We start from the raw sequence: 27,633 nt of genomic DNA, 5'->3' as shown, positions 1-27,633 counted from the left end.
GTAAATTATTAACCCGTCAGGATCAGGATAATTTATATATATATATTTTTTTTCTTTTGTTTTGTTTTTCCTTATTTATATAAGCACTGGGTACAGTCAGAAGCGTGGGAGGGTGAGAGAATTCACCAGAGCCAGAGCGGGGAGCAGAGCAGGCAGAAGGACAGAAGTACACTGCTGAGGGGAGCAGCGGGCGGCAGGAGAGGTCTGCGCGCCATGTGGGACCCTCCTCTGGTGGCCGGGGAGCAGCTGGGGAAGGATAATTTATTTTTGACAAGACAATTTAGTGAACAGTGTGTGCTGACTGAAAGGTTCGGCGCGGTAAAGAAAAGGAGAGCCAGGCTAAATTTCTCAAAGGAAGGGAAAGTTTATTGCACCCCGGGTGGACCTCACGCACCCAAGGTGGGGGTCAGTGAAGCTGCACACATTGTTAGGGGGAAGCAGGGTTTTATAGGGTAAGGAGAGGTCAGGTGGGAAGTTGGGTTCATATGGCGGGAAAAGTTTGTAGGGCAGGAAAAGTTTGTAGGGCACGAGGTGTGAAAAGATTTGTGGGGCAGGAAGAGGTTCTTTGTCTAAGAAGAGACTCGTAGGGGGAGGGGGGAGGCTCATTGTCTGAATCCTCCAGGCATGTATCCACATTCCTGCCCCCAGGTGGGCTTCCTGGTAGGCTTTTGCATTCTGGCCTCTGCATGGACCTTTCATACCAGCCTTTTGTTGATAGGGAAAGGGGCAATGGTTCTTTCTTTGGCTACTTCCTGCTGAAAGGGGGCGAAGACCAAGGGGGTGGCTCAGGCCTGGTTATGAGGGTCTTCTGCAGGGATGCGAGAATACGGGTGGAGAAGGAGTTGGTTAAAGGTGGTAGGAGACATTTCCCGAATGCGAACCTGTATGAATTTTAGGAGGCAAGGAGTGAAAAGAAAAAATAAGGTTATCATTAGTATTGGCCCCAAAGTGGAAGGAGCCATGACACTATAGGATTTTGAAACCATGTCAGCAGAGAGTAGGAGCCCCCACTTTCCCATTCTGTCTTTGCATAGTTTATTAAGGCTTCCACATTTTGTTCTACAATCCCCGATTCGTTGATATAGTAACAACATTCTTCCCTGAGAAACAGGCAGGTACCCCCTTTATCAGCTGTTAACAAGTCCAGAGCCCGCCGGTTTTGGAGAACGACCTGTGCCAGGGAGGTGAGCTGTCTTTGTAATGATGCTAAAGATAGATAGGTTTTTTCTAAGGAGGTATCTATTCTTTCATGAAATTCGTGGGCAGAAATCAGGCTGTGTCCCAGGGCCCCACCTGCCATACTTGCAGCTGCTATCGATGATGCCAGGCTGATTCCAACCAGATTGGAAGAAAGGCTGCCCGCTTAGTCCGATGTGGTGAGAATAACCAACCTGAGAATAACCAACCTAGCTCAGACTGTCTGTACAGAGTTAACTGTGGGACCACGAGGACTTGGACACATGGGCCTGGTGTAGCAGTATTAATACACCGAGAGAGAGAGCCATTGCACCAGAGAAAGTTTCCTTTTGCTATTGTTCGGAGCACAGAAGTAACCGAAATGTTAGAAGCACAGGAATGAAAGCTGACAAGGGCATCAGTTTGATAGCAGGGGTAGCTGTGATTGGAGTCCCATAGGGGGACTGAGAGTTGGGGAGTCTGGCAAGCAGCGTCCGTTATTTTGGTGGTAGTGGTATTGAGATTGATTGGAACTGCCGCCGGTAGAGGCCTCTGCAGGGAAGCGCAGAGGAAACAAGAGGAGGTGTTAGTCCCGAGAGAGTCATTTAGGAAGGCTATAGCATTTTGGATTACATGAATCCAGACTGAGGGTGTCTCGGTATTTTCTAATGATGTTAGCTAATTTTATAGGACTTGTTCCAAATGGAGGATGTCCTGGGAGACTTGGACTGTGGTATTTTGTGTTGGGACACATTTCCTTGAGATGGACAATGTTGCCACTGGGTAGGAATGCCAGCCAGTGTACACTGCGGCTTGGACTCCCTGTACCAAGGAGCTGAAATAGCATAGCTAACTTGATTCATATTGAAGCCTGTATTATGACGGACCAGAGAGAACATTTGGCCTTTGTCTGGAAGGTGCACTGTACATGACTGGTAAGGGCACCCCCCCATATTCTCTATAGGTATTTTTGCAGCGATCTAAGGTTTGATGGTAAAGAAACAAAACAAGATGTCCAAAGGGTTAGTAATCGATGAAAGAGTTAGGGTGAGAGTGATAAGTGCTGTGCATCTGGCCTGTGGGCACTCCGCAGTACCCACCTAGTGGGTAGTCTCAGTGGATCCTGAGACAAAGGTCTCCCTAACTTTGAATTTCCATACACAGGACACTGAGCTAGGGGAGATTTTGACAAGAAATGCACATCCTAGTAGGACCCAGGTTATGACAGACATACTATTTGTCTTCAGGGGCATGTTTGACCTGTGACAGATGGTGCCAGGAGGGGTGTCCCACAAGTTTTACCGCTGTAGCCATGGTGAGAATGACCCTGGGCAGACCAGTTCATGGAGGCTGCAGTGGTTTTGGTTGAAGCGATTTGAGCAGGACTTGGTCTCCCGGGTGCAGTGGTGGGGAAGGTCAGTTGAGGAGGTCGCAATTCAAGGCAGGACTGGGTAAGTATCAGTCTGCATGTTCCCGGGGCAGTTGCCTGAGTAAGGAGAGGTCAATCCTGTCCGGGTAACTGTCCATACAGTTGGCAAATTGCAGAAGAAGAAGGTGGGCGAACTCCCCCTTGAGGTGATACGAGAGCACAGGTTTGACGATGGGAACATTTTTGTCAGACTTGTGCACTCAAGGAGGGGTGGAAGAAGAACAGACTCAGGAATTGGCGTTCATTAGGCTCCTAAGTCAGAGTGATGGAGGGGACAGATAGAAAGAGACTAGGGACCGGGTCTGCAGCAGAGTCAGTTGTGAGAGTGAAAGTCCTGGTGTAACAGGGTGGTCCCCAGGAAAGAGGGAGGTTCCAGGTTCCCTGCCCCACCCAAGGGAGGGTGGAGCTGAGCAGGGAGAGAAGCTTCAGTTGAACCTGAGAAAGGAAGGAAGCAGGATGGAGCCAGAAGGAGACCTGAAGGAGGCACATGGAGCCTAGAGACACGTGAAGAAACTGAGCTTCTCTTTTGGTCGTGGACAGGGTGACACAGATGTGGGAGACCCGTGGGGAGGTGACAATGGCAACTTTTTTTTTATTATTTGTTTGTTTGTTTGTTTTTGTTTATACAAGCACTGGGTACAGTCAGATGTGCGGGAGGGTGAGAGAATTCACCAGAGCCAGAGCGGGGAGCAGAGCAGGCAGAAGGACCGAAGTACACTGCTGAGGGGAGCAGCGGGCGGCAGGAGAGGCCTGCGTGCCATGTGGGACCCTCCTCCAGTGGCCGGGGATTTTGATTTTGCTCTTTTCCTTCCAGGCTTGTCTGGTTGTTACTAACCATTTTCTGTGGGTCCCCACTGGAAGACGCTTTAGACTTGTGGCAGGCTTTGGGGCCTTGCTCTGGGCCAACCCCATTTGGATGGAGTTTTACCCACGAGGAGACAGTTAACTTTGGGTGCTTAATTTAGAAACTAGATTCTTTGCCTTTCCTGTATTGTTTCCTAATTGTGTTAAAGTTCCTTCCCATTAAAGTCTCATGTTTTGTGTTAATGTGGCAGATGGCAGAACCCTATTTAGAGCAGGCAGGTTTTGGGGGGATCTGGGGTGCACCTCTCCCTGCTCTATAACACTTGCATCATCCTTGTTAGTACCTGTGGTAACATATGAATCATCAGTTGGTGTCCTTTACAGTGGATAATGGCGACTTCAGTTGGAAGTTGCAAGGCGATTAAAAGCTTAAGGATAAGTTTAGCATTAATGATGAGGGACCCCTTGGTGGAGAGGAACCCCCTTTCCTGCCAAATTGCAGCAGGATTGTGAGCAATAAGGAAGATGTATTTTGAATCCGTATAGATGGTGGCTTTATTATGTTTGCTGAGGGTAAGTTCCCTGGTTAAGTGCTATGAGTTTTCCCTTTTGGAAGTGGTTCCTGCGGGCAGTTTTCCGTGTCAATTACCTGATTGATGGTATCAATGGCATAGGCAGCCCTCCGCTGACCTCGTGCATCTACACAAGAGCTGCCCTCTACAGAGTCCAGTAGGCATCTTGTAACAGGGTGGTCCCCAGGAAAGGGGGAGGTTCCCTGCCCCACCCAAGGAAGGGTGGAGCTGAGCAGGAAGAGGAGAAGCAGAAGAAGAGACTGAGGAAGGAAGCAGGATGGAGCCAGGAGACCTGGAGGAGGCGCATGGAGCCTAGAGACACGTGAAGAAACTGCACTTGTCTTTTGGTCGTGGACTGGGTGACACAGATGTGGGTGAGACCCGTGGGGAGGTGACAATGGCAGCTTTTATCTTGATGTTGATTTTGCTCTTTTCCTTCCGGGCTTGTCCGGTTGTTTGTGACCCTTTGCTGTGGGTCCCCACTGGAAGATGCTTTAGACTTGTAGCAGGCTTTGGGGCCTTGTTCTGGGCCAATCCCATATGGATGGACTTTTACCCACGAGGGGACGGGTAACTTTGGGTGCTTCATTTAGAAACTAGACTCTTTGCCTTACCTGTATTGTTTCCTAGTTTTATTAAAGATCCTTCCCATTAGTCTCATGTGTTTTGTGTTGATGCGGCGGATGGCAGAACCCATTTAGAATAGTCAGGTTTGCGGGGTTTGGGCTGCCCCTCTCCCTGTCCTATAACAGATTTGGCGTCCAACGTGATTTAGGATAGAGCCATCCATGGTTAGTCAGCCCCATGGGGAAATTGGGCTTCCCTATGGCACTGGCTACCATAAGCACAAATGTGATTTTTGGTTTCTCCGGTGTGTTTGTTTCATATGTCGATTTGCTGTTGAAAAACTGGCTTGGGCTTTGTGAAGATCTGTGTGTCTGTATGTAATTTGTTTGTAGTGACTTGCTAAGATATTTTAATTTGTGGAAATTGTTCTGCGCCAGTTTTACTCAAAATATTAGGCAGTACATTGGACCATGTGGCCAGATCAAAGATGGCGTCTGAGGCCACTTGGCGTGCTCTTGTAAAATTCAGATGTTCTTGTTGCTAGGACTTTGGAACTTTTTTTTTCTTTCTTTTTGTAATCTCTGCTGTCTCATTAACATTTCTAAAGGCAATAATGGTTCTTCAGTGGTATGTTGCTTTGTCTTTGGCTACTTCCTGCTCTCTGCCTGATGGATTTTGCAAGCCAATTGTGGAACAGTGGTGTTTAAATTAGCAAATGTATGCCTGGGTGTTAAGGAAAGAGTAGCCTTAAGCAGTAACTGGTAATTGCTGGTAGCCTTGATGGATTCTTGGAAATAACTTGAATTTTTGCAAAGTCTGGATCAGAAAAATTAACAAGATTTTGTCTGAGTCTGAGAGGATTTGCTGCTGTGAATTTTGTCTGCACAATTGTTTTGGGCATGTTTGCCATTTTGAATCCTGGATTTGTTCAATTGCTGGTATAAGACAAGATTCTAAGTTTCTGCTTCCTACTGGGGAAGGTCTGTTATGGAAAGCACTCTTTAGGGTGCATCATGTAACTGTACCAGGTTTTCATACCTGTGTTGTTGTTGTCCCTCCCTAGTGTGGGGGAGGTGTAATCTGTGCTTAGATGTTTAATCTGCTCTTTCAGCTTCTGTCCCAGAGTGGCTAACAGAAGTAAGGAGATGACTCCTTTTAATTGAAAGTTAATTACTGATATTTTGATTTTGCTTTTTCAGGTTCTATTCCAGGAAACCCAAGGAGTGCCTGCTTGGTGGCTAACAAGAGATGACTCCTTTTGCTTAACTGTTACTTTTATTCTTTCAGTTGCTGTACAGAATACCCCAGGATTGACTTCTAATAAAAAGTCTTCAACACTGAAAACCCTAAGGTGATAAACAAGGTCGTGTAACCCTTGTGATTAATAAAACTTTTCCTTCCTATTTCCAAAGTCTTAGGTTTGTAGGATGACAACTGGAAATTTTTCTGCCAGCAACACTCCACATTTTTTTTGGACTTTGACATTTTTTTTCTGAGCCTATGGAGTAAAACTGCAGTTACATAACATATTCTACGTGGCATAACTAAAAAAACTGTCTTTGTCTATATGTTGTCTGTCAGTATGTCCTTGTGTCTAACCGTCTTGACCTCCAGTGATTGACAGATTGGTATACATGGTGCCCATAGACGTTGGAAAAAAAAAAAAAGAGTCTCCGGTTATGAGAAAAACAAAAAGTTATGGTTTGATTGTCAACATCGTGCTACTGAACTAAGCTGGTGCCTTCATAGAGATTGAATATTGTTGTTTCTGTTACTTTTCTGATATTTATGGCAAAGCTTCCCAGAAATCTAAATTCAAGTACAAATTTGGTAGCCTGTCATTTGACTGATGCAAGGAAATTTTGTGGAACCTCAGTAGAGCTCCTGAGACACTCCACAAAGTTTCTCCTTTTCCTCCTGGGAAGGCATTACATGAATTTGTTCTATTTGGCTTTTACCTAATGAAGTAAAACTGGAAGGGAAGCATTGCCACTTGGGAAAATGGTAAAACTTTGGTATGTACAAAATGTTAACAGTAGTATCTGGTATGTATGTAAATTGTCAATGGTGATTGTCACCTTGTAATATTGTATATTCAATTGTTTCACACCTACAGAAATTGTTTCCGGAAATATAGGGAGAAAAGGTCTCAACAGATTCCTATTGATGGAACTGTTGAGAGCAAAAAAAAAAAAAACTTTCCTACAAAGGACTGAATAGACTTGGAAATACACTTGACATTTACTAAGGTTTCTTTGACATACTGGAAATTTTTTTACGCATTCTGTCCTGAATCCACGAAGGTTTTGTTTTGTTTTGTTTTGTTTTGAGTAACCAGGATCTGCAGAAAGGCTGTAATTTTTTTTCCAGCAAAGCTAACTTGTCACATTTTCTCTCCCCTTGATACCAACACAGCATACAAATAGTGGTAGTAATTTTTGCTACTTATCTTAGAGTCTGTTTTTGCATAACTTCCATAGGGATTTTGTATGTTTTAACAAAAAAATTGGACACGAGTTTGATTGTGTGGCTTTGTGTGGAGTTCTTCCAAAAAGTTGAAAAAGAGCTGAACCAAGAAGAGGAGAACCTGTTTGCCTTGTTTGTAGGTTTCCAGAGACCTCCAAAGAAGGTGAGGAAGCTTGCCTCCATTGGCAGGACTGGACAACCCGGCCAACGAAAATGCCCTGGTACCCTCGAGAAGAGGAAAGCCCAGGTGGAGTCTGATGAGACCAACTCTATACCTGAAGCATACATCGACTGGATGCCACCGGTTCGCTCTGATCCTGTATGGAATATTTCAACAAAGCCAGCTAAAAATTGCTGTTAGTTATTTCTGCCCTGTGATTTTATGCAGAAATAGGAAAAATGGTTTAAAAGTAGATTTAGTTTGCAAACTTTTGCTTTGCTGTTAAAAGTTTGGGATCAAGGTTGAGAAAATTTGTGGTTTTTTTACATCAGTTGAACCATTTTAAGATTTTTTTTTCCCTGTGAATTTGATATATTTGCTGTCTTGTTTTAGCCAATGCTCCAAATTTTTTTCTTTTGGCTTGGATAATGGACTATTTTTAAGTAATGAAACTGTCATACTGGACATTCATGGACAATGCTGCTGACTAATTGTTGCTTCTCTTACACACATTGTAACCCTAAAAAAGACTGTCTCCTAAGACTACACCCTGAGATTGTGCCACCATAGATATGGTGGAATAAAAATTAAAAGGGGGGATTGTAACAGGGTGGTCCCCAGGAAAGGGGGAGGTTCCCTGCCCCACCCAAGGAAGGGTGGAGCTGAGCAGGAAGAGGAGAAGCAGAAGAAGAGACTGAGGAAGGAAGCAGGATGGAGCCAGGAGACCTGGAGGAGGCGCATGGAGCCTAGAGACACGTGAAGAAACTGCGCTTGTCTTTTGGTCGTGGACTGGGTGACACAGATGTGGGTGAGCCCTGTGGGGAGGTGACAATGGCAGCTTTTATCTTGATGTTGATTTTGCTCTTTTCCTTCCGGGCTTGTCCAGTTGTTTGTGACCCTTTGCTGTGGGTCCCCACTGGAAGATGCTTTAGACTTGTAGCAGGCTTTGGGGCCTTGTTCTGGGCCAATCCCATATGGATGGACTTTTACCCACGAGGGGACGGGTAACTCTGGATGCTTCATTTAGAAACTAGACTCTTTGCCTTACCTGTATTGTTTCCTAGTTTTATTAAAGTTCCTTCCCATTAAAGTCTCATATGTTTTGTGTTGATGCGGCGGATGGCCGAACCCATTTAGAATAGGCAGGTTTGCGGGGTTTGGGCTGCCCCTCTCCCTGTCCTATAACAATCTGACAAAGGGGAGTCAGTTAAACCCAGTGTGGAAGTTTGCATTTTTTCAGGATTTCAGGACACGAATGAATGGCAGAAGGGGGCCAGAGACAGGCAGAAGACTGGCTGGATTGAGAGAATTAGACTGAGTGAGACTCACCGGAGGGTTTTCGATAAAGAACACATGGAAGTCCTGTAAGTGGGAAGGAGTAAGAGTGGAGAGCGGGCGGTGAGACAGGAGGTCCTGAAGGCGGTGCGGGGAATGTACTTGGGTGGGTCTTTCCAGAGTAAGTTTGAGGGATTCCCGGGTGAGCAGAGCTGCCGCTGCCAGGGCTCTAAGGCAAGGTTGCCAGCCCCTGACGGTGGGATCCATCTGCTTGGAGAGATAAGCGACAGGACGCAGGGCTGGACCCAGAGGCTGGGAAAGGAACCCTGCCGCCATACCCCGAAGTTCGGCTGTGAACAGGAACAAAGGCTTTTCTGGATCAGGAAGGGCAAGGGCAGGTGCCTTAAGAAGGATATGTGTGAGGAAAAGGAAGGCCCTGAGGACCTCCCCGGGATTGGAGACGTCTTTCGGGGGAGGCTTTTGCTGCATCACATAGTGGCTTTGTTAGGGGGAAATGATGTCCTGAGCTAATCCCATACAGGCTTTGTGGACTCCACTCCCACTCCAGACTAAAGCCATCAAGACATTGGGAAGGACAAATCCCGTCACCACCAAAGGGAAGGTGGCTGGGACCTGAGGATGACACTTTAATCCACACTGTTTAGAAACCATAGACACAGTGTATGCCAGCCGACCAGATCTGACTGACCAGTCTGTGCCAGATCCAGAGTGGGAGCTATTTACAGATGGCAGCAGCTTCATGGATCAAGGTCGTCGATGTGCAGGATATGCAGTGGTGATGCTCTAGAACACCGTGGAGGCCAAGGCTCTTCCAGCAGGTACATCGGTGCAAAAAGCCGAATTAATAGCCCGGACCCGTGCATTGGAACTCTCGAAAGGTAAAAGTCAATATATTTACTGACTCCAAGTACGCTTTTATGATTCTCCACTTGCATGGGGCCATGTGGAAGGAGCGGGGACTCCTTACTGCCAGTAACAAGGATGTCAAACACCCATTAGAAATCCTGGCACTGTTAAAGGCAGTAGCTTTACCATCAACTGTTGCAGTGATACATTGTCCTTGACACCAAAAGGGTGGGTCTAACATGGCAAAGGGCAACAGGTCAGTCGATCGGGTGGCTAAGGCTGCTGCCCGTTCTGCCCGTTCTGCCCTCCAGGGTGCACTCATCTCTCTTGTGGACCTGACTCAGTATGCTCCTGAATTCACCGAGCGGGATGAGGAGAGAGCTCGTGCATGTGGATTTACTGAGTTTGACACCAGCTCCACTTGGAGAGTAAACTCCTATAGGATGATACTCCTCCCGGAGACCCTGGTATATCCAGTGCTAAAACATCTTCATGAAGGATCTCACTGTGGAAGAGATGCCTTATTAGAAACAGTGCACCCATATTTGAAGGGCCCGTATTTACACAAAATAGCACAATGGATCACCCAAGGTTGTGAATTATGTGCCAGGAATAACACCAAGACTGACTCCCACCCTAAAGCCATTGGGGTTAAATATCGGGGCAAGTGTCCTTTTGAGGAATGGCAGGTGGACTTTACACAAATGCCTAGAACAACAGGCAATTTCAAATACCTCTTGGTTTTTGTGGACGTGTTTTCGGGATGAGTGGAAGCATTTCCCACAAAGACAGAAAAAGCTTCCAAGGTTGCAAAACAGCTACTGAAAGAGATAATCCCTCGCTTTGGGTTGCCAGACTCTATCCAGAGTGCTAATGGGCCGGCATTTGTCTCTGACATTACTCATGCAGTAAGCAGTGCATTACAGATCAACTGGAAATTGCATGCTGCATGGAGACCGCAGTCTTCTGGGAAAACAGAAAAGATGAACCATACCTTGAAGAAAACCTTGGCAAAACTGTGCCAAGAAACACAACTTCATTGGTACCAGGTACTATCCCTTGCCCTCCTCTGCAAAGAGTGGCACCTAGAAGTGGGTTACAATTAAGCCCCTTTGAGATTGTGTTTGGAAGACCTTTCCAGGCCTCCGTTCTGAAAGCCAGTCCGGACATAGCACAACATTGCCGGATCACACAATATGTGAAACACATCCAGGAGGCTCTGGCAGTAATTCATAACTTTGCAACCTCAAGGATCTCTATGCCTCCTGATCAACCATTGCATCCCTTCAGACCTGGAGATCAGGTCTTACTGAAGACTTGGTAGAGTGGGGATGCTCAAAACCAGTTGTCAGAAAAATGGACTGGTCCCTATGATGTTTTGTTGAGCACACATACTTCTCTGAAACTTGCAGGCATAAAACCCTGGGTACATCATTCCAGAGTTAAGATAGCCCCAGGAGGAACTGACCCAGAGACGAAGTCCCATTGGTCTTGTGAACTCATTGAGGACTTGAGATATTTGTTTAAGAAACAGACAAAAACTTGAATATTACTGACTTCTTTTCCAGTTATTGTTGCAGGATACCCAAGGTATCACTTTTTCTGAAGAAACCCTGAGAAAACTAACATGCTCTAACCAATCTTCTTCCTTTCAAAGTTTAGGAGACGTGAAATAACATCTAAGATCATGCATATGCTGCCAGTATTTTTTTTTTTCACACAGAAAGGCGTTCAATCTTGAATTTGGTATTTCTTTTTAACTTTTGTTTTTAACTTTGAGATTTTTTTTCTTTTCTCTGCTTTTGTTACTTTGGCCTATGAGTGAAACCGCAGTTGTATGAGATATCCTATGCGTGATAAATGGTAACTAAAGAGCTCTTTGTGTCTATATGTTGTATGTCTATAAGTCCTTTCCTTGTGTCCTTGTTTTGACTTCTATTGGTTGTCAAATTGGTACACATGGTGCCCATAGACGTTGAAGAAAAAAAAAAGTCTCCAGTTATGAGGAAACACAAAGGTTATGGTTTCATTGTCAAAATTGTACTACTGAACTAAGCCGGTGCCTTCATAGAGATTGAACATTGTTGTTTTTGTTATTTTTCTGATATTTATGGCAAAGCTTCCCAGAAATCTAAATTCAAGTACAAATTTGGTAGCTTGTCATTTGGCTGATGCAAGGAAATTTTGTGGAACTTCAGTAGAGCTCCTGAGACACTCCACAAAGTTTCTCCATTTCCTCCTGGGAAAGGCATTAGATGAATTTGTTCTATTTGGCTTACCTAGTAGAGTATAACTAGAAGGGAAGCATTGTCACTTGGGAAAACGGGTAACACCTTGACCTGATATGAATGTAAATTGTCAATGATGATTGACACTTTATAATATTGTATACTTCAATTGTTTAATATCTACAGGAATTGTTTCTGGAAATATAGGGAAAAAAGGTCTCAACAGATTCCTATTGATGGAACTGTTGAGAGTAAAACTTTCCTACAAAGGACTGAATAGACCTGGAAATCCACCTGATATTTACTAAGTTTCCTTTGACATAATACTGGTATTTTTTTTTTTTTTTTTTTTTGCATTTTGTTGAATCCACAAAGTTTTCTTGTTTTGGTGACCAGGATCTGCAGCAAGGTTGCAATTTTTTTTTCCAGCAAAGCTAACTTGTGTTTGCATTTTCTCTCCCCTTGATACCAACACAGCATAAAAATAGTGGTAGTAATCTTTTACTACTTATCTCAGGGTCTGTTTTTGCATAACTTCCATAGGGATTTTGTCTGCCTAAACTAAAAAAAAAAAAAAAAATAGACATAAGTTTCTTTGTGTGGCTTTGTGTAGAGTTCTTCCAGAAAGTTGAAACAGAGCTAAACCAAGAAGAGGAGAACCTTTTTGCTTTGTTCATAGGGTTCCAGAGACCTCCAAAGAAGGTGAGGAAGCTTGCCTCCATTGGCAGGACTGGACAGCCCAGCCAACGAAAAGTCCCTGGTACCCTCGAGAAGAGGAAAGCCCAGGTGGAGTCCCGTGAGACCAACTTGTTCGTGAAGCCTACACAGACCGGATGTCAACAGTTCGCTCTAAATCCTATATAGAGTATTCCAACAAAGCCGGCTAAAATTGCTGCTTAGTTATTCTGCCCTGTGATTTTATGCAAAAATAAGCAATATGGTTTAAAAGTAGATTTAGTTTGCAAAATTTTGCTATGCTGTTCAAAAAATTTGGGATCAAGGTTAAGAGAAATTGTTTTTACATAATTTGAACCATTTTAAGATTTTTTTTCCCTGTGATTTTGATATATTTGCTGTCTTGTTCTGGCTAATGCCTCCAGATGTTTTCTTTCGGCTTAAACTGATAAACTGTTTTTCCAGGAATGGAGGACTTTTGCTTTCCACAATGGACAATACCTGGAGGGACTGGTTTTCTTTCACACTGGAACCCTGGAAAATTTTCATCTGAGACTGTATCCCAGCATTCATATGTTTGATCTTCATCACCATGGAAATGGTGGCAAAAAGTGAAAGTGGGGAATTGTTAGGGGGCAATGATGTCCTGAGCTAATCCCATACAGGCTTTGTGGACTCCACCCCCACTCCAGACTAAAGCCATCAAGACATCGGGAAAGACAAATCCCGTCACCACCAAGGGGAGGGTGGCTGGGACCTGAGGGTGGAGTTAAGCAGCCAGTTTGGGTATAAAAACCAAACACGTGGGCCTTGGGCTGGCTCGCTGTCTCTCGCCTCCTGGCTTCACGGCTCCTGGCTTGCAGCCAGCTCTCAGAGTGCCATTTGGGATTCCAGATTGGAGGACTGGGTAGGACTCATCTAAAACTTTGTCTCCCACTTTTCTCCCTGAGCTGTACATTTCCTCATTTCCCCTTTCCTTATAAATAAACCTTTTATTAACCTTTCGCGTGTGCCTGCAGTAGAGCATTGATAAGTCCTTTTAAGCGTGCAGGTAAGGACATACAGTCAGGCACCCCGTTTTGTATCGGGGCTGCCCTATAACAGCTTGGCTAGGAAAGCAAAATTAGGGATCCAATGACGGAAGAGTCCAACCAAACCTAGGAAAGAAAGGATTTGTTTTGCCAATTCAGGGGAAGGAAGGTCCCAGTTGGCCTGTTTGTGGTCCACCGTCAGCTGTTTGGAGGAAGGAGTTAGTAGAAGACCCAGATAGATGACTGTTGGAACTGAAAGTTGAGCTTTGGATGGGGAGATATGGTATCCTTTGGAGCACAGGAAGCTGAGGAGTTGTGCAGTGTGTTGCTGAGATAGTGGCAGAGAAGGACTGCAGAGGAGGAGGTCAGCAACATACTGGAGGAGAGTACTGGGTGGAGTATGACATGATGAGAGATCATTAGCTTATGCCTGACCAAACAGATGAGGGCTGTCCCGGAAGCCCTGAGGCAGGACTGTCCAGGTCAGTTGCTGGAAGGTATATGTTTTGATTTTCCCAAGTAAAAGCAAATAGAAAATAACCTTGAGGATTGAGAGGGATGGTAAAAAAAAAAATATCTTTGAAGTGAAGTACAGAGAAGTGTGTGGTAGAAGACAGTATATGAGATAGAAGGGTGTAGGCACTATGGGATGGATAGGCACCACCACTTTGTTAATGAGGCGAAGGTCTGGAACTAGGGGATAAGAATCATCAGGCTTTTTTAATGGGGAGGATGGGAGTATTACAGGGCGGGTTGATAGGAGTAAGGAGTCCCTTTCCCAGGAGTCATTGGATGATGGGTTTGAGACCCTGATGGTGAGTGAGGGAAACTGGAAACTGGGGCGAGAGGGAAAAGAAGAGGGGTCCTTAAGGCGAATGTGGACTGGAGTATGATCGGTGGCAACATTCTGGAGAGAGATATTGCAGAGCAGGGGGTTGACAGTGGAAGGAGATGGCGGGACAACAGGTAGTCTTGAGGAGGATTAGGAGATGTTTGGAGCCGTGGGAGGATGAGAGCAGCGCTAGGGTCTTGGAACCATGAGAGAGTAGCCCTGAGTTTGGTCAGGAGGTCGCGACCCAGGAGTGGTGTGGGGAAAGAAGGCATGACTAGGAAAGAGTGGACCAGTGGTCCTGAGCTGAGAAATAAGGCCTTCAACACCCATAACCAAAGCCTGAGAAGGATAAACCTGACCGGAATAGGAGGGGAGGACAGAGAAGGTAGCCCCCGTGTCAACCAGAAAGGAGATGGACTTACCTGCTACCTTGACTGTTACCCTAGTTCCTCGAAGTTTATCAGAGTCGATGAGTCCGGGCCTCTTCAACCCTCAGACGCCAAACCCAAGACCCCTGGTGGCAAGAATTGCAGGGACTGGAAGTGTTATAGGGCAACCATGATACAAAACGGGGTGCTTGACTGTGGGTCCTCATCCACGTGCTTAAAAGGACTTATCAATGCTCTACTGCAGGCACACGCAAAAGGTTAATAAAAGGTTTATTTACAAGGGAAGGAGAAATGAGGAAATGTACAGCACAGGGAGAAAAGTGGGAGACAAAGTTTTAAATGAGTCCTACCCTATCCGCCGATCAGGAATCCAAAAATGGCACTCTGGCCGCAAGCCAGGAGCCGTGAAGCCAGGAGGCGAGAGACAGCGAGCCAGCCCAAGCCCACGTGTTTGGTTTTTATACCCAACCTGGCTGCTTAACTCCACCCTCAGGTCCCAGCCACCCTCCCTTTGGTGGTGACGGGATTTGTCTTTCCCGATGTCTTGATGGCTTTAGTCTGGAGTGGGGGTGGAGTCCACAAAGCCTGTATGGGATTAGCTCAGGACATCCTTTCCCCCTAACAGAAGGACTGGCCCACCACAGCCAGGTGTGGAGAAACAGTCACTTTTCCAGTGACCCTGGATGTTTCAGATGAGGCACAGTCCTGGAGGAGGGCGGGGGTTGGGGCATTGTCTGGACCAGTGGACTTCTTAGCCACTTTCGATGCAGGCTCCCGGCGGCGGTCAGTTGGGGCCCATGAGGCCCATTGTCATCCTCTGTCAGGTGGCAGGCGCTGCGGTTGTTGGAGGAGCAGGGCCTGGCGGTCTCATGGCAGCTACTGGGGACTGAGCTTAAAGCTCAGCCTTCTGGCAACTACGGAGTTCCCTCTCTTCCCTGTCCCATTCCTCCCGGTTGTTAAATACTGTAAAGGCCATGTTCAGCAGATCCCGGATAAGGGTTTGAGGACTGTCCTCAGCCTTTGGAAGGCAGGAGGGTTTTTTGAGGAAGACTGGGTAATCTCTCTGAGCTTATAAAAGTTTATAGGTTTAGGCACTGCCGGTTGGAGACCAGTTAGGGGACAGGTTAAAGGTCAGGGTGGAAGAGAAGATAACATGTAATTATGACATATAAGGTCATAGGCTTGGGTAAGATAATGAAATTTTTAGGTGTAGGTAGTGGGATCATTTGTGAAAGAGCCAAGACACTTCAAGTTGGGAGAGATCAGACAGAGAGAAAGGAACATGGACTCTAACTCCTCCTTCAGTCCCACCCACTTCCCTGAGGGGAGGGAGAAGAGAATAAGCATGAGAGAGGGTGTGGCAGCTAGGAGGTAAAAGGAAAGTGGGGGGGGCTGGATTGGGGAGCTGAAGGAGGTGAAGACTGAGAATCTAGAGGATCAGAGAATTTTGAAGAGGGGTCCAGAGAGGGTGAAGAGTGAGAGGAGTCGCGAGACTTAGAAAGTATGCAGGTTTTCAGGAGGGAGGGAAGGGGCAGAGCGCAAGAGAAAGACAGCCTGGCCCTAAAGGATCTCTGGCTGTTATAGGACAGCCCTGATATTGAACGGGTTGCCTGGTTGTGGGTCCTCACCCGCATCTGCACCCCTATGTTTATAGCAGCACTGTTTACAATAGCTAAGCTTTGGAAACAACCTAAATGCCCAAAAATAGATGACTGGATCAAGAAGATGTGGTACATATATACCATGGAATATTACTCAGCATTCAAAAAAGATAAACACATGCAATTTGCTGCAACATGGATGGCGCTGGAAGGGATCATGCTCAGCGAAATAAGCCAAAAAGAAAAAGAAAAATACCGGATGGTCTCACTCATAGCAGGAATCTAGAAAACTTAAATAAGGGACCAGGAAAATGAATAACTATAAGAAAGTGAAAATCAAAATCAACAAAAAACTATGAACCAGAGACACTTTTAGGGGGGTGGGGGCGGGAGGGGAGGGATTGGGGTCAGAATGGGGGGGCTGCAATTGTATGGGGAATATAACAATAAAATTTATAAAAAAAAAAATAAAAATAAAAAAAAAAATAAAAGGGACTTATTAATGCTCCACTACAGGCACACACAAAAGGTTAATAAAATGTTTATTTACAAGGGAAAAGGAAACAAGGAAAATGTACAACTCAGGGAGAAAATAGGGAAATAAAGTCTTTAATGCGTCCTACCCGATCTGCCGAACTGGAAACCCAAAGGCACTCTCAGAGCTGGCTGGACGCTGCTAGCTGGCGGAGAGCCAAAATGGGGGACCCCTCCAAAGCCCACGTGTCTGGCTTTATACCAACCTGGCTGCTTAACCCCACCCTCAGGTCCCAGCCACCTTCCCTTTGGTGGTGATGGGATTTGGAGTTCCCAGTGTCTTTGGCTTTGGCCTGGGGTGGGGGTGGAGTCCACAAAGCCTGCAAGGAATTAGCTTTAGGACATCCTTTTCCCCCCAACATAACCATTTTCCATTGCGGTGACAGAATTGTTTAGGTCTGTAAGGACCGAGAAGTCAAAAGTGAGATGTTTGGGTCAGTGGGAGCCATTGTCCAAGTGATACTGAGGCCGTGCGGTGTTGCACAGTAAAAGACAAGACGCTTAGGGCGTTAACTGGCCTAAGTCCCAAAGGATCGAGATTTGAGAGAAGGCATCCCAGTGGGGTGGCCGGGCTTGGCTTGGCATTTGCGGACCCCATGACTAAGTCGGCTCCTTTCCCAACTAATGGGGGCACAGAGTCAGGACGCAGCATCCCACAAACCTGATCTGGCCGTCGGGGGCACAGGCCCCGAATCGCAGTGTCCCCCGACTTGGTCGGTCCTGGTCTTCGGAACAGAGGCAAACAAGCGAGGGGGACGTCTCCACCACTCAGTTGTTGCCTAGGATTCGGGCACCTAGTCTGGACGGGCGTCCCCAGACCCAGGGTCTAGGTGTAATGGGAGTTGGCTGACGTGGGCCCACGGTGGTTGGCTGACGTGGGCCAACCGAGGTAGTGGGTCAGGAGAGGAGCCGAATAGCCAGGGTGAGGGCATCCCAGGGAGGAGGGTCAGGCTGGTGATTTTCCCCAAGGATTAAGGCCGGTGGTGGGTGTAAGTTGTCTACAATGGAGAGGAGAGGTCCCAGGGATGAGAAGGTGGCCCTGGCACCAGGAGACACAGCCTTCCCGGGTTTGCGGCACCAAGATGAAAGGTTCAGTGCGGTAAAGAAAAGGAGAGCCAGGCTAAACTCCTCAAAGGAAGGGAAAGTTTATTGTGCCCTGGGTGAACCTCACGCACCCAAGGTGGGGGTCAGTGAAGCCGCGCATGTTGTTAGGGGGAAGCAGGGTTTTGTAGGGTGAGGAGGGGTCAGGTGGGAAGTTGGGTTCATATGGTGGAAAAAGTTTGTAGGGCACGAAAAGCTTCCTGGGGCAGGTAGAGGTTCTTTGTCTGAGAAGAGACTCCTAGGGGGAGGGGGAAGGCTCATTGTCTGAATTCTCCAGGCAGGTATCCTCATTCCTGCCCCCAGGTGGGTTTCCTGGTAGGCTTTTGCATTCCAGCCTCCTGCATGGACCTTTACTGACAAAGCAACAGGAACAGGCCCTGAGGGGCTGGAGAGGCAGTGAGGGGGGTGTGTTTCCTTCCTACGGGGTGTCCAGTGTCCCCCAGAGTTGTCCAGGACACCTGCCCTGTGCTCTGTCCTTCTATCCACCCCTCCCCTTCCCACATAGGCCCATTCAGAGGGAAATGAGGTTTCTGGGTGTGTCCTCCTAGGGCAGTTCTCAGTCCAAGGTCCCCTTCCTGCTCCCCTCCCTTGAGGGGTGTGGGGCTGGGCTGCTGAGAGCTGGGGGTGGGGCACATCCTGCAGCTGCAGCCCCTCCCCCAGTAAGGTCCTGGATCATGTCACTACACAGAGGGCAGGACTCAGGCACCTTCATCTCTGTCTGCAGGTGTGAGAATCAGGGGCCACAGTTATCACTTTTGTGATCACTGACCAATGTTATCAATGTAAGATGGTCGTGTATAGAAGAAATTCTTTGTTTCTAGACCAGTGCTCAGACTTTATGGGACTACCCAGGTCTGGGACCTCATGCATGAGTCATAAAGCTTCTCCTGACCGCACCATTCCTGAAGTACCGCTTGTTCTTCCCCTGCCCAGGTAAAAGGCTAGAATTTATTTCTGGAACAAAGGCATTATTCTGACTATTTAATTGCTGGGCAGTGTGGAGCAGGTAGAAGTGTGGCAGGGGAGGGTAGGTGAGTAAAAGAAACACACACAGTGATGGCTTTAGCTTCCACATTAAACTCCCCTACCTCCCTGACCAGCAGGACCCTGGCTGGAGGCTGAGCTCTGCCCTGGCACAGGAGGTCTCCATGTGAGCCTGTGTAGCCCAGTTCCTGGAACTTAGTGGGTGTTCAGTGAGATTTGGTTTTCTTCCCTCTGTGTCTTCATTAAATTCCTCTAAAATGCCTTCTTTCCTGAGAACTGTCCCCTTTGGACAGAGATGTCATTTTCAGATTAAGATGGATTTTCCAAATATTACTGAGTCTAAAAGGAGATGATCAGAAATGAACCTTTAAGGATGACAAAGTGAGGTGTGTTCAGGAATATCCAGAAATTCTGAGTTTTCTCAGTTTTGACATCTCAGGCCAGACTTCAGGCAGAAACCAACATTTCTGAGTACGAGGGGTCAGTCAGTCTGGCTCCATGAAGACAGACACAGCAGGCCCCTCAGGACAGGGAGAGTGAGCCCTGGCAAGACAGGCCTGCTGGTATGAGGCTGTGACCCTACGAGGAGTTGGGTCTGAGACACAGGGCAAGCTAGGAATTAGGCAGTTTTAGGGATACTGCAGAAGGGGACCTCGGAGAATTGAGGAAGTCTTCAGAGATAAGGGCAGCAAGAGGAGTGTAACCAATTCCACTAGGAAAATCAAACATCCCAGGACCAAGGACAACGTTGTTAACGCTGGTCCTGGTTTCCTTCAGGTGGTAAAGGGAGGTAGAGATTGGAGAAATAGAGAATGGTTTAACTTATGGACAACTTAAAAGGGCAGCTGTTTAACTTCAATGCAGAGATGCTCATCCAGAGGACTGGGCCATAAAGATAAAGATGCAACAAATGGGGAAAGAGAAAGCTGTTAGATAAGGAATTTGAAGATCCCCTGCTCAGTAGCAAATTAAGTGAAACAGCCGAGAACTAACCAATCACAGAGAGACTGGTGGAGCTTTAGGGAATAATGAGGGAAAGAAGGTGTATATTCCCTGAGACACAACTCCACTTTGGCTTCCTTGCCCCTCCAAAGCCTGGTTTCATGGCCTGGGAGTCCCACTTTATTTCTGTTCCTTTTCTCCTCAATAAACTTTTTCTATCTCTAAACAAACCTGCCTCTTCTCGCTTGCTTGCCTGAGCGTCTGCGAAGTTCCTGCTGCGGCTTTGTGAGACACCAACCCGTGGGGGTCTAGTGACTGGGACTCAGCGCTGCCCCTGCTGCCTGGGATCTGTTCCTGGCTGGGAGACTAGGCCTGACAATTCCGGTATCAGGTCCCTGGTGTGTAGAAGGTGATGTGCAGACGACAACCTGGCAGGAGTGTGGTGAAGGCCACACTTACTAGAGTCACTGCCTGGTGACCTTGAGCTCTGGGCAGGCTGGGGGGCAGAGCGCAGGTGCTGACCTGAATGTTTCTGTGTGAGTAAGATGTGATTAGTCACCCAGTTGTGTTTGGGGGAGATAGAAAAATAGACATGGGAGCGTGGTGGATGCTGTGTCCATCGAGGCTGGTGCTCAGGTCAGAGGTGGCATTTCATGTTCTCAGTGGACCGAGGGGTTTTCTGAGTGGGTGAGGCCGAGGGGCAGCAGCAGCGTCTCCTCTGAGATGAGCTCAGCTGAGACTGGTGAGGCCCCTCTGCTGCACCTCCCCCTGCAGTGACCTTTAGGGCTAACCGGCCCTAGGTCCGCGCGCAGGGGAAGAACAGCAAAACCCTACCTGCTGCACCTCCCCCCACAGTGATCTTTAGGAATGGCTTTTGCCACAGTCCCTAGATCCGACTGGGCAACCAGCACGCGGGGGAGAACAGCCTGAAGCAGAGGAAGTGCAAGGGAAGTTCCCTGAAAAGGCAGAAGCTTATCAATAGATAACCACCAAGAACCCCTACAAGAATGCTAAAAATCTTCACACACCCCCCCCCCTTTCTAGAACTACAAACTTTAATCCCTTATTTGTCTTTCTAAACTTCCTTCTTTCTTCTATAATGGTCATTGCTTGTTATGTAGATCCACCTCCCTGATAGTGGTAGACTGAGCCCATGAGCAAGCTAATTTCCTTGATATTCATTCCTGTGCTTTTGGAAAACATATATATACTGGTCACAAATTTAGAGAAAATTACACTCAGATTTTCACTCTTGAAGTGTGTCTGTTTGTCATTTCTTTCGCCGACACCCTGACCACCCTGCACGCTTCTCTCAACCCTGAGGTGGCCTCATCGTCTACTGCCTACTGCTGTGCTGGTCCGCGGCACCCCTCCTTGCTGGACACGGAGCGGGACTCACAGGGCCTCCCCCTGGGATCTCACTTAGGTCCCCTTATTACCCAAGTCAGACTGTGTAGAGAACAGGCCCTCCCACCCCAACAAGCAGGTGCGGGGTACACAAGGAGGGTTTGGAAGTCAGGGGAGTTCCCTCTGAGCAGGTCTCTTTAGGTGAAGTCTGAAAGGTGAGGGGCTTGGGGAGCAGAGGCAGCAGGAACGTCAGGGACTGTGAGGAGGCCTGAGGCTGGGAGAGCTCCCTGAATTGGAGGAGTTACCTGAGCCAGGAGGGGCCCCTGGGAGAGCAATGGGAGGGGGCGAGAGAGGGAGGAGGAGCCCTGGGAACCCCTCCTTTAAGCAGAGGGATCCCTAAAAGGGATTAGGGAGGGAGTTGATATAAACTAATGGGGGAAGATCATGATATTGGAAGGGAATGTTATGGAGGAGGTGAGGCTGGAGGTGGGGCAGGAGGTCCCTTGAGGAGATCAGCGCTTGGCCAGGGGAGAGATGAGAGTAGCTTGGAATAGGTGCTGCCTAGGGACATGAACTTAGAAATATCTTGAATTTGTTGGTGGGTTGGAAGTAGGCTGGGTGGGGAGTGGACTGTAAACATTTCCCCAGAGTCTCTGGCATAGATAACTGGGGGGACACAGGTGCCCTTTACTGAGGAGGGGAAACCACAGGAAGTGAGGGGGGAAGGAGGTCCAAGCTCCCTAGTTTCCTTGGAGACACAGAATCGGGTCTTCCTGGTGACCCTGTGTCCTGGAGGGACAGGGTCTGGTCACTGTGACTAGGTCTCGGGTGACATTAACATCTGAACAAGCCTCAGGCCCTGTCCAGGCAGTGTGGGCTGGACCAGGTCCTGGCAGCTCCTGGTGCCCAGTGCTGACTCCTGGGGTCCAGGGTGTCAGCTGCTGTGAGGAGAAGAAAACAGGTCCTCTGGGGGCTGTCGGGTGACAGCTGCCATAGGGTCACTGGGGTGGTCACCATTGGGCACAGGCAGAGCCCTGCATGGAGCTCAGAGTCAGTCCTGACTGTGCACCATACTCACCCCTAGTTCTGGTCTGGAAGCCAAGTAACCTGGAGCACAGTGTGTGCTCAACAGTGGGTGCTGGGTGGGCGCTTCCTCTGTGCCTGCATGGGTGTCAGGGTGCCTGCCCCTTCCCTCTGCTGGCTCCTCTGATTCTGCTGTTTCCCTGCTGATAACCAGGGTGCACTGTCCAGAGGGCAGGGTGGAGTATGCTGGGAGTGATTTCATCTTTCACTTTCAGATGGTGGAAGGAACATGAGAAGGGTTACACCTTGAACTGGATAGCTTCGTTGGGGTCCTAGTGCTGGTATCCACAGGGAGGTTCTGCTTCTCTGCTCCCTTGGAAACCACCTTCTCTCAGCCATGAGACCCCCTTTGCATCAGCATGGCTTATGAGCAGCTACTGCTGGTTCAAACTCTGCAGGAAGATCTGTGGTCTACTGAAAACCCCGCAACTTCTCAAGCTCCAAGACATGCTCTAAAGGCCTCCCTTTCAAAGCAGGTATGTTAATTTAGAAGACATCTTTTAAGAAGAGGAAAGTGGGAAGCAGCAGCTGTATGTAAGGAAGGGACTGAGAATATGGTGGGGCTGGAGTGGGTTAGACGGTGGCCCTGTAAATGGCACAGTTCTAAGGAGACCCAGCACAACCTCCCTGAAGATTGTGCCTCATTTATTTCAGTATTTCTCTGTAACACTCACTGGGGCAGGACACTGTTCTAGTGACTCTTATAACTTCATGTAATTCTCATTCCATCCTTGAGAGGGAAATGCTCTTAGTATTGCCTTTGCTGGTGGGGAAACTGAGGCAAAGAGGGTAAGAGTCTTGATGAACGTTGTCACACAGAGAGTGGCTGAGTCCAGAGCTGACTTCACAGAAGCCTCCAGAGTCTGTCCTGACAGGACCATCACCTGCCTCCCCCAACCTCCAGGGAGTATTTAGTGTGAGGGTGTTTTCTCTGACCAGGACTCATTTCCCCTGCTCTGCTGCTCTGTATCCATCGGGTCCCTCACCCAAGGCAGAAATCCCCCCACAGAGTTAGAGAGGACAAGGATAACTCTTCAGTGGGGATCTGGCCCAGCTCCCGCTGTGTTTGGGGCAGGACCTTGTCCTTTTCCCTGGCAGGTCAGGGCTGGGGAGGGACTGACCTTCAGGTGAACTGAACAAGCAGACAGAACAGCACAAGGGCCTGTGGGGGGGAACCACACACAATGCCGTGTGTCCTGATACTTCTCAGGACACCTGCTCACACTGAGGGTGACAAGACCACAAGTAGGCACTGGCCTGTCCTTCATGGGAGCCTGGGTCTGGGCCTCTGTCCTGGGGAGTCACTGGGTGTGATGATGGGGAGGGGAGGGCAGTTTCCACCCTGGGCCCAGGTGCTTGGAATGGAGGGGCCTGGTGTTCTGAGCAGAGTGGGTCTAGGGTGTGGGTTCCCCAGGGTGGGAAGGGAAGGAGGATGTTTTTCTCCAATAAACTTCATGGTCTCTAGCAGCACAGAGGCTCAGAAGCCCTGAGAGGGGCCAGGTCTGTCCTCTTGGTCTCAGGGCCTAAGGAGTGACCAGGAAGGGCCCTGCTCCTGCTGAGTGGGGGGGTCCCTGAGCTCTGCTCTACCCCTGAGCCCAGAGCTCCTGGCAGCCCTGCTCCTCTGTGTGGGCCTGGCTGCCTCCTGCCCTGTCTCTCCCCAGCCCTGAGGAGATGGCGCCCTGCTCCTGCCCCAGCTCTGTGCTCTGCCTCCTCCCCTCCCTGCTGCTCCTCTTCCAGCTGCCCCCTGTGGGGTCCCAAGGTGAGTGTGTCCCTCCCTGTTCCTGTGTCTCCCTTGGGTGTGTGGGGACCAGGGGCTCTGGGGACTCTTCATTCAGGAAGGATGGCTGTGTGGGGGACCCTGGCTCTATAAAAGTGGGGGTGCTCCCCAACCACTCATGTGATGACACTGCTAAGAGTAGTCACTGAGCTGTCACATGAGGGGGAGGGATGACAATTGCTCAGTGAGGAGGTTATGGTGTTTCAAAATGTCACCTGTCAAAAATGTAAAAATATTTTTTGATTTTGATTTATTTGTATCAGAAACAGGTGTCAGTCATTTACCCATTTTTTTAGGTATCAACTATGCACTAGTAAGTATACAAACGGTCACTCTTTTTTTTTTTTTAAGATTTATTTATTTATTTATACAAGCACTGAGTATAGTCAGAAGTGCAGGAGGGTAAGAGAATTCACCAGAGCCAGAGCGGGGAACACAACAGGCAGACTGACGAAGTACACTGCTGAGGGGAACAGCGGGCGGCAGGAGAGGTCTGTGTGCCATGTGGGTAGCTCCCTGGCCAGGGATAGAATTTGTACTGCAGTGGCTGGCAGTAGCCTAATAGTACAGTCTTTAACCCCTGCACCACTAGGGAGGCCCTGAATTATTTCTTTTTTTTTTTTTAAGATTTATTTATTTATTTATACAAGAACTGGGGTATAGTCAGAGGCGCCAGAGGGTGAGAGAATTCACCAGTGACAGAGCGGGGAGTAGAACAGGCAGACGGACTGAAGACACTGCTGAGGGGTGCAGTGGGCGAGACAGGAGAGGTCTGCCGCGCCATGTGGGAATCTCCCTTGCCGGCCAGGAATATAACTCACGCTGCAGAGGCTTCAGACAGCTTCACAGCTCAGCGCTCAACACACTGTGCCACTGGGGAGGACCCTGAACTATTTTTTGATTCTTGACAGTGGCCTGGGTTGATATACGTTCTCCTCTTAGAAATGTTTTTGCTGTGATACATAGGTAGGTTGTGTCCTAATTGTCATCTGTCTTGAGGAATTTGTAGATTTCTTTCTTGATTTCCTTCTTAACCCTGTAGTCTCTCAGTGGTGTGTTGCTCAGTCTCCCCATATGAGAGGTTTTTGCATTTTCTTTTTGTGGTTGATTTTTTTTAAAGGTTTGTTTATTTTTATCCAAGAGCTGGGGTGCAGGACAGAGGCATGGGAGGGTGAGAGGATTCACCAGAGACAGAGTGGGGAACAGAACAGGCAGACCAACTGAAATACACTGCTGAGGGGAGCAGCGGGCAAGACAGGAGAGGTGTGCCATGGCATGCGTGAATCTCCCTGGCTGGCTGGGAATCAAACCAGCACTGCAGAGGCTGAGGAGAGCTACACAGAGCTGCGCTCCACCCACCTCTCAACCCTCTGCACCACCGCCACCAGGGAGGACCCTTGTGGCTGATTTTTAATTTGATACAATTGTGATCAGAGAAGATACTTACATGATTTCAATCCATGAATTTATTGATGTTTGTTTTGTGACCCAAAGTGTGGTGTATTCTGGAGACATTTTATGTGCATTTGAGAAGAATGTGTACTCTGCTTTTATTTTGGTTGTTTTGCCCTATAAATGTCTATAAGCCCCATGTGGCATTATTTCTCACTTAAGGCAACTGTTTCCTTGTTGATTTTTTGGGGTGGTAGTGTGTCTACTATTGTGTCAATGTCCGTATCTGTTTTCAGATTTGTTAGTAGTTGCCATATATATTTTGATGCTCCTTCATTTTTTGCATATATATTGATGAATGTCATCAATGCCTCTGTCTTCATGATGTAGGATTCCTTAATCATTATATGATATTCATCCCTGTCTCTTGTTACTGTTTTTTAGCTGAAAGTAATGTTATCTGTTATGACTGTCCCTGCATTTTTTTTGGGGGGAGGAGTTTTCTTTACTGTTGTTTTCCAAACACTTTTTTTTTTTTTTTTTGAGCTTATGCTTATCTTTGTAGCTCAGGTGGGTCTCCTGGAGAGAACCAAAAGTTGGTTTTTGTTTTCTGATTAAACCAGGCAAAGGGTGCCTTTTTTATTGAGTTCAGTCTATTTACATATAGGTTGATTATTTATGTGTGATGATTCTCTAATGGTTTTTTAAAAAGTTTTCCTATGTCCTCCTATTTCCTTTACCATTTCTTTTCTTTTTGATTGCTTTTTCTCTCTCTGATTTATACAGGAGTGCTTCTTTCAACTTTTCTTTTAAGGGAGGTCTAGTGAGGTCTAGTGTCACAAACTTCATCAAATTCTTTTTACTTGGGGAGGTCTTAGTTTGCCCTTTTATCTGCATGAAAGTCTTATAGAATATATTACTGGGTGTCAGGTTTTACATATAGGTATTTTGAATATGTCACTCCATTCTCTCCTTGCTTATATGGCTTACTGAGAGAAGTCTGATGTAGGTCTTGTGGAGAACTTTTATAGGTTACCTGCTTTTCCACCTTAGACACCTTTCTTTTTCTTGAACTCTTGGAATGCCTATGTGTCTTGATGTAGGTCTCATTACATCTGTTTAACATAGTGTTTAGGTCTATGGACTTGTGTAATCAGTTCCCAGGTTGGACTTGTGTGCCCAGGTTGGGCAGTTTACTGCTATGTCTTTGACTTGTTCTCTGTTTCCTTCTCTCTCTATTCCCCTTCTGGAATACCCATTATCGTTATGTTGACTTTTCTCATGGAGTTGGTTAGTTTTTGAAGTGTTTCTTCATTTTCCCTTTCTTTCTTCTTCCAGTTAGGTCCATTGCTCATTATTATCTCTGAGATCACTGATTCAATCTTCCATTTCTTTTCCAATAGTGGCCTTTTCTTTTCCAATAGTGTTCTCCAGAAGTTTGCATCTTCTCTGTTGATTTTGTAGATGCTACATCTCTATTAGTTTGTTATTTAAAGCTTCAATTTATGTATTTTTTGTTCACTAATTTTATTCTCAGGCAATTTTATTAGCTTTTCTTTGTTTTCTTCCATCTCTTTGACTTTCTATAGTATGGCAATTTTAAACTCTTTACCTGATAGGAAGATAACACCTTCCATATCTTTGTAGTGGAGTGCTGTTCTCTTCTTGTGATTTCATATTCCCTTGAGGCCTCAAGTTGCCATGTGGCATGCTATTTTGTGCTTATTTTCTGCTTTACATTTCCTTTCTTTTTTAAAAACATCAATAGGGCCTCCCCGGTGGCGCAATGGTTGAGCACTGGGCTGCAAAGCTGCCTGCAGCCTCTGCAGTGCCGGTTCGATCCCTCTGCAGTGCCGGTTCTGGAGACCTGACCTTGGGAATAATGAAGCAGATGTTGTGTTTGGGGCCTGTGGTCATCTAACCTGTGGTGTGTATGTTTTATTGGGGAACATGCAGCCTCCTGTTTGTGGCACCACTGATAGCCCAACTCTGGTTCCACTTCTGAGATTCTGCCATGTACACATTATCATTGAGCTTCAGGAGGGCAGTATTAGTCCTGAGAGGGGAGAGTGGGTGTGCATCCAGTTCTGTGTCCTTGTTTTCACTGGTCTGCTGGGAGCACCAGCTCCTGTATCTGTATTTCCCATAGTCGAGGATGTATACCTCCTCACTATTCAGCTCCCCCTCTTTGGCGCCACTAGTCAAGTGCCTGGTTCAATGGCAATGCCACAATTTGTACTGTAGAGTCCCATTTCTGACACAGCCTCCCAGTGTCTCTCTCCACCTACCTCTTGTTCAGTGAAGCATGATTCTCCCCTGTGTCTCTTTTGGTGCTGTCTCCCTGGTGTCTCCTTAATGTCCAGGAGATGTTCCATTTTTGCTGCAAGCACGGTATTCCTTT

General features: G+C 47.3%; 1 protein-coding gene across 1 annotated transcript in view; it reads left to right on the top strand.

The window, feature by feature from the left end:
- LOC311188135 (butyrophilin subfamily 1 member A1-like) overlaps positions 1-27,633 on the top strand; it is a gene marked incomplete at both ends in the record, with an annotated part of 83,242 nt that overhangs the window by 44,054 nt on the left and 11,555 nt on the right. The gene's annotated exons all lie outside the window — the stretch shown is intronic.

Source organism: Talpa europaea, assembly GCF_964194135.1.
Source record: "Talpa europaea genome assembly, chromosome: 2".
NCBI classification, from domain to species: Eukaryota; Metazoa; Chordata; class Mammalia; order Eulipotyphla; family Talpidae; genus Talpa; species Talpa europaea.
The sequence above is the reverse complement of the archived record's forward strand: the minus strand, read 5'-3'. Positions and strand labels throughout refer to the sequence as shown.